The following is a 6,261-nucleotide window of genomic DNA, read 5'->3' as shown; positions in this document are numbered from 1 at the left end:
GCTTTCTTTATTGACACGATGTTTGCTTTACGCGGCGAAGAAAAATCGTTCGCGGCAAAATCATCGCGCGAACCAACGTGCGTTACTCCCTTCCAACAAATTGGTTTTTGTACCGTTCTCTTCTCGCAGATCCTGCAGACGATCGGGAGAGAGAGTTAAGTAATTTCTCGGGGAAGAGTATCGATAAAAACCCGATAGAAAAGACATTTAACGAGCATTTCTTTTTAACACTCGATTTCCCGAGTGATATCCGTTATTCCGAGTGAAAGATCTCGACGTTCCCCGGGCGACGACGCGCGCGCGCGCGCGCTTTATCTCTCCCAACTCTTTCGGCGCAGCTTGGAACCGCTATTTGTTTTCGTTGAAAAATTGCGGAGAGGTCGCGTTCCCTCTTCACAAAGCGATTTTAGCAATCTTGGCGACAATCGTGAAAACAAAAAGATACAACGTGTTACAACAAATCTTGCGAACGGGCGTAAAAATTGTATAAAATGAAACGGATTTAACGAGTCACCGAGAGCCGACGTTGAGAAATTTGTAGCAATTTTTTTTCACGCGATCTCGAATGATTTATACGAAAGTTGTGGTTTTATTCAAAAACACTCCGGTAGCGCTTCCGAGCACTAAATATTTCAACGACCGGACGAGCGCCACCGATCGGACATTTGTTTGAAGAAATAATTTGTAATCAAGTATTTATACACGTAAGGTTAGAAAATAATTATTAAAAATACGTATTAAAAAATTAACTCAACTAAAACATTAAGAATTGTTTGTTCTAAATAAAAACAAATTTTCGGCCACGTTGGCACGCGTGTGTCCGTTCATTTGTTTGGAGACATTTATCTTGGTAAGTCTAAAAAAAAAAACAACGCGCGCTGTGAACAAAACGCGAATCTGACTCCGCAGAGACAATTACACAGCGAACTTGTGTTGTTCGAAAATAAAAAAAATCTTTCTTGTCCAATTCAACTTTTGTGTAAGCGAGATTTGTAGCTAAGCTTTAAATGGGGCGACGCCTTGAGAATCCTGTTGGACAAAACGTGCGATCACTGACGACTTTTGCGCACGTCGTGTGCAATACGATCAGGATCCCTACTCATTTCGCCAATAGTGTGAACACGTTGAGCCGACAGAAGAGTTTCGAGTGGTCTTTCCAGTTTACAACGCAACACACCAAAATGGCCTGACAGCGGTATCCATTTCTCTCTTGTCCTCCGCGATCGTTCTCTCCCTCTTTGCATCCTCCATCCTCGTTGTCTACTTTTCTCTCTTTCTCTCTTTCTTTCTCATTTTCTCTCTCGTTCTTTGTCTTTCTCTTTCTCTGTATCGTGGGGTTCTTTTCCTTACCCCGCGAGTCTTCCGTGTCCGACCACACCGGACCGTAAATGGCGAGCAGAAGGCCTTGGGCGCCCACGCCCTCGCTTCTCTCTCTCTCTCTTTCTCTCTCTTTCTCTCGTCTCTCTGTCTCTCTCTCTTTTTCTCTCTCTTGTCTCCTTTTCGTACTCTCTCTTTTCTCTTTTTTCATCTCTTCACCGAGTATCATTGCGCTCCCTTATCACCGACACCGCAAAATCTCGAGCCGCCAGCTGTCTCTCGTTTCTGACCCGTTCGGCTGATCCGCTCGGTGGTTCGCCGCGCTCTTTCGGCACAAACGTTTATAAAATATCTCACGCGAGAGAGATCAAAGGCGCGATCAAAAGACTCACTTTTCTCGCAATCACATCAATCGCGACGCTTGAAACGAAAGATTGTGGTTTGGAAATACCCGCACGTGTTTACGAATTGTTCCATCTTTTTAAATTCACATTTGTTTTATTTATTCAGATTCGTAGAGCAGAGTTTGTTTGTTCCGAAAAACGATCATCACCGAAAGGTAATAACAGTTCGGATATTTTTTTTCTTTTTTTTTTTGTAAGAGAGCGCGTCTTGCGTGCGTGGCGATTAATCTCGCTATTAAATCGCTTTCACTCGCTAATTTGAAAATCGGAGAATTAAACCTTTCCGATTTCTAACTCTTGACTCGCAAAAGGAATAACGAGCGCGTTTTTTTTTTTTCACATTTTAATTTCACATAAATTTCACGTGTCTCGCATTTGATGAGTGTGTCTCAAAATTCGATCGAGAAACTCATTACTTACTTTTGTTCGCAATTCCCGAGCTGGTTAATCTACGTGTCACATCACGTGAACTAAAGCACGGTATAGAGATTAATATTATAGTCCAAGCCTCCGGCGGTGTATTCCGTGCGGCGAAGCTCGTAAATTCTGTCCAACGCATGTTGCGAACCGACATATCATCTACGGCACACAACACGATCATCACTTGCATGTGCAACAAAACAAAATGAGATTATGTCGCTCGATGATGTGTGCGCGCGCGCAAAGTTTTATATTTCTCTCAAATTCGAAATATCATTTATCTTTAGCACGTAAATGACGTAAAAATTGTAAAGACGTAAGACGTTGTTACTGATGCGATTATCATCGTCCCCGTGTATACGATTACACACCAATAGTCCGAAACTGAACGCACAAACTGATACGTCAAGTCAATTCAATACATGGGAGATACGCTTACGTGTGTAAAAACAAATTACAAATTATTGCGTGTAATCAACAACAAAAACTAAATGACGATATGGCGTGTTTCAGCTCTAGTTAATTATATCCGAGTGTGTTAAACCGTCGTGTGTTAAATTCCGTGTCCAACAGACACGGAATAGACTTTTTGTTCGGGAAAAAGTGACGCCGATAAATGCCGTTAAATCACAGTATTTATTTTTCCGTTCTTGCTTTCGAATCTCACGAGAAATCTCTTAAGTTGAAACAACTTTCACAATCTCGCTGCTGTATGCGAAGAACAGCGAAACGCGACACCAACCTGCTGTTCCTTTTTCCCCAAGCGCATTCGTTATGGTGCACGAACGGCGCAACATGTAAACTTACGCACCTGTCCGATCTCCATTTACACACCGTTACTTTTTCCGCGATATCGATTACTTCATCCGCATCACTTGCACTATCGCTGGGGCGCGAGTTATATCATCGCGCGCGTATCCCTGACGCTTAAAATTGAACGTAATAAAATTTTCACTTTCACGCGTGACGTCCTTGGACCACTTGTCGGAATGTTTTTTATTCATTTGTGTCTGATCCTATATTAAAAAAAGCATTTGGACCGAAAAGTGCGCGTTTGGAGTCGAATATATTGCCGATTGGTTGGTTGGTTGATCGAATCGAATTGGTAAGATCGAGAGAGTAAATAATGAAAAGCGATTTGATTGAGACAGTTCGTCGTGTATGTAGAGAAAATTAAAAACGTAACTAAAGTCACGCGACAGGAAAGAGTAGAAAAACAACACGTGAAAATAACGTGACTGTAATTTATATTATATATAACATTAAATAATACATATTATACATATAATTTATTATATATTTATAATATTATACTTTATATTGTATTATATGTATTATATACATAAATATTACAATAATGTCACTGACCTCCGCCGCGCGGCCTTGGTGAGGGAGGGGTCACTGACCGCGGGCACGCGACCGCGGAGGGTCAATGACCTCGGTCGCGCGACTGCGGTGGAGTCACTGACCTCGGTCGCGCGACCGCGGCGGGTCAATGACCTCGGTCGCGCGACTGCGGTGGAGTCACTGACCTCGGCCGCGCGACCGCGGCGGTGTTACTGACTTCGGTCACGTGATTACGGTATATATATATATATATGCGTATGTGTGTGTATTATATATAGATATAGAATATTACATAATATAGAATATTACATAATATATATAATATTCTCTTTTTTACCCTTTTCCCTGTCACTTTTTAGTCACGTGTTGTTTTTCCACTTCTCTCTCTCACTATTTTTTTAGTTTGATTTTCATGCGTTATTTCTGACATTTCTCATATGTGTATTATACATGGTTTATAAGACGTATATACTATCTGTCATCGTGTGACAGGTTGTGTTCACTGACAACACGTTAAATAAAAATAACAATAGCGTGCGCGTAGCGCGCGCCTGTGTTGTGCTAGTCAAGACAAAAATTGTATCGAAAGAAAGAGAGAGAATCGAGATCAATTTTTAATATTTAATTTAAGAAAATGATATTTGTTAACTGATATATATATATATATATATATATATATATATATATAGTGTCTATATAATAATAAGATTTAAATGAGTGTCTACTTTATTACTTTGAACGATGAGATAATACAGACGGATACTCAGACGGAGATTGGCTTCTAATGTTCGACGGGGAAGACCGTGTCCGGACTTATCGCTTGCAGCTGGACAAGTTTTGCATTGACCGAAGCGAAATCTCTCTTTGGGAGAGGAGCAACATTCCGGTTGGTCCTTCTGCCGTTTCATTTCCGAATATGGTGACGCCGCATATCGGCGTTCTCCCTTGCGACACGCACAAACTTTAAACGGGGGGAATATATTCAAAGTCTTTACTATCGGCCGTTATCTGTGTTTGAAATTTAGATAAACCACGAATATGAAACGCATGCACGTGCGCAAAGTAAACTGTTTTTTTTTTTTTTTTTTTTTTTCCAACAAAGGTTTTCCGTATGCGCTTTGAGTTTTCACTTACCTGCAATTCCGCGCCTGAAACTGAAAAGTGTAATATGTCAGACGAGCTGTAGAAAACGCTTCAAAGAGCATTTCGATTTGTTCTTTGTTTTTGTTTTTTAATTTAAGAATAAAAGTCTTTATTTTATCTTCTTAAATGATAGAGATAATAATCGAGAGTTAAACTGTTAAAACTGATAGCCTGTAGTGTGTGTGTGTTAATGAAACGCCTATGTATGTGTTCAAAAACATATTATTATCATTATTGAGAACGATATATCGTAAACTGTAGAATTAAATGAAATTAAACAACATTACACAATTTACAGATAGTTCCGGATTGTAATCAATCGGTATCACAAAATTTAAGTATTTCACGCTTTCAACTTCATTTAAATAGAACGAAGCGACAGATACAAGCAAATGTAATATCGTATCGCGATCGATGGCAGTGTATGAACGCGGATAAATTCGCAATCGATGAGAGCTCGACGTGTAACAATGACGAACAATTTCCGTTTTTAATAATTACGTTTTCTGTGTGACAATTCGCACACATTTTCGTTATCGCAAAAGAAGATAATCTTCTTCTCTTGGGGAGGGGAAGACAGATTTCCAAAACTTTTCAAATAAGCGCACACACTGTGCCGAGTGTGTTATCATCACGAATACGCAAAATGAGACTTTGTATATAGAGACCTTGTATGCGATTGTTTCCGCCTTTCGTGAACTCCTTCTTCGCTTACACTTACGAGACGTGCGTGTAACGCACAATGAAAATGTTTATTTCGATTACAATTATACGTGGTAAATTTATCTCGGACGTTCTTACAGCGCTTAAAACTACATATTACAAGTCGTCAAAAGTTCCGGCGCACGGAATTACTCTGTTCCCTCGGAGCCGTTCTCGCACTGCGGTCATGAAAAAAAAAAAAAAAACAAAACAAATAAAAGATAGAATATCACAATCAAAATATATTAAAAATTCAATTGTTTCAATTAAAGTTTTTATAATTGAATTTTTTATGCCAGAAAAAACAATTTTTTGTCAATACAATCGTCAGATAATTTTTGTCGTTATTGTCAAGCACAAATTATTTATTTGCCTCCCACGTTCTGCAAGAGCAGAATTATTCCGCGTGTGCTTCGGTCTTATCTTTCGTTTTGCTTCAACTATTTTTCGCGATCCCCGTCTCTGTCTTTTGGCGATGCGAGAGCAACATGAAGGCGCAAGAATCTCTTCAGCCAACGATCTCCGGTGCGATTCATCCGTTCGATGAACCCGCACCGCCGTTTTTCCAAGTGTCTTTTAAAATCGAATGTCACTATATCTTTTAAACGCATATCCCTCCCCTCGTATCGATGGCAATGCCAAAGGAAAATACGATATTTTCCCGGTCGCGAGAGCGCGAACTCGCTCTTTTTCTCATTGCGCGCCGATATGCGTCTCCGTCTTTTCGTTCGCTTCCACCGCTGAATCCGCCCAGAGCGAGCAAGGATTGAAACCGGTATAATTTCGACGGTTCGGTGCTACAAGACGCGAAATGCACCTTTACAGCCGTCGTATTTTCAACGTTCTTTCATCGTGTAATATATATGTATATATTTTTTTTTTTCATTCTTTTTAAGGTATAAAGATTAAAAATATACAGTTCGTGGAA

Source organism: Pseudomyrmex gracilis, unplaced genomic scaffold (assembly GCF_002006095.1).
Source record: "Pseudomyrmex gracilis isolate BER0280 unplaced genomic scaffold, ASM200609v1 scaffold_86, whole genome shotgun sequence".
Lineage (NCBI taxonomy): Eukaryota > Metazoa > Arthropoda > Insecta > Hymenoptera > Formicidae > Pseudomyrmex > Pseudomyrmex gracilis.
The sequence above is the reverse complement of the archived record's forward strand: the minus strand, read 5'-3'. Positions refer to the sequence as shown.